The sequence below is a fragment of the Asparagus officinalis genome, chromosome 8 (genome assembly GCF_001876935.1).
Source record: "Asparagus officinalis chromosome 8, Aspof.V1, whole genome shotgun sequence".
NCBI classification, from domain to species: domain Eukaryota; kingdom Viridiplantae; phylum Streptophyta; class Magnoliopsida; order Asparagales; family Asparagaceae; genus Asparagus; species Asparagus officinalis.
The window spans coordinates 125,542,696-125,544,402 of NC_033801.1; positions in this window are offsets into that span (position 1 = coordinate 125,542,696).

Genomic DNA, 1,707 nt, shown 5'->3' on the forward strand with positions numbered 1-1,707 from the left:
CCGCCCTTGCAATCCTCTGAGCTCTCTTAGATTTCTAGGAGGTTGCAGTTCGTGTATCACCTTCACTTTATCAGGATCGATGTGTATACCTTTAGTAGTGACCACGAATCCAAGGAATTTTTCGCTAGACATTCCAAGGAAAGATTTAGTAGGATTCATCTTCAATTGATGGCTTCGCATGAGATCGAACATCGTCTTCAAGTCCTTGATGTGATCTTCTTTGTTACGGCTTTTTACAACCAAATCGTCAACGTAGCACTCGACTGTTTTCCTGAGATGTTCTTGGAAAATCTTAGTCATTGCTCGTTGGTATGTGGCGCCTGCATTCTTTAGACCGAATGACATCACTGTGTAGCAAAAGACACCGAGGTGCATCTTGATTTGGTTATATCCTGAAAACCCATCCATGAAAGACATTCTCTCGAATCCGTATGTATTGTCAATAATAACATCCGTGATTGGGAGAGGAAAATCGTCTTTTGGACATGCCGTATTCAGGTCCCTGAAGTCGATACAAATCATGATTTTACCGTTCTTCTTCATGACTAGAACGATATTGGCTAGCCAATCTGGATGTTGTTCCTCTCGGATAAATCTTGATTCGATCAATTTCTTAACCTCTGCCTCAATGGCTTCCATAATCTGCGGACGAAAACGTCTTTGCTGTTGTTTGACAGGTTTGGCATCCAGCTTGATATCTGCATTGCCACATTGGGGTCGAGCCCTGGCATATCCTCGTAGTTCCAAGCGAAGACGTCAATATACTCCCTGATGAGAGCAATTAACTCCTCCTTCTCATTTGGGGGAAGACTATCGCTGATGAATATCGGCTTTGGGTTGGCCTCGTCGCCCATGTTAACTTGGACTATTTTATCCTCAGTGGGGGGTTCTCTCTGTTCGAACCTGTCACCATACTGCATATTCAGATGATGAACCCACGGGTCTTCCCATGTTGGCATTTGATCATCGTCCTCCATTGTAGACGGATCAGCTGTAGCCATGTTTACCATTAGGGCTTTGAATGCCTCCCCTAGACTTGTGTCGGAATTCCCAGCTGAAGAATCAGAAGAGTATCCGTTCTTAGTCTTGTTAGCAATTTGATCGATGATCTGCCAACCACATTCCTCATCGGACGAGGAAACATAGCCTAAGCCTCGCCCGTATTTATAATAATCCTCAGATTTCCCTTTTGGTACATATACCGCTTTGGCTGGATTACGGGGACCTCGATCGAAGTATAGACCTTGTCCGAGTGTGAAATCGTACCTCTGCTTTTCCATGAGCTTACGCGCTTCCGGACTATACTTAGATAAATGCCGACCAGGTTTGTCATCATCTTCATCTTCACTTAGGAAATGATCTGGTAACGGAGAGCTTTTTCCTTTGCCATAAATTACTTCTTTTGCACCTCCTATCTTGTTCGGAATGATCATAGTTGTTCCGAAAGAATGCTGGAGGCGTTCCTTTGTTACATAGGACGACCGAAGCGGCATATACAAATCAGGATTATCATACAATTCTGTTATCACATCATCAAGAGACAGGGAGTACTCTAAATCATTATTTATTTCATTAGTGGCAAGTTGCCAGTTACAACTGCCCTCTGACGTTTGATCATCGTCAAGGTTGATTACAAAGGGTACAATGTCATTTAGAACATAACCGTCATTGTAATCAAATCCGGTTTCGGTATCAGCTTCTTCTCCG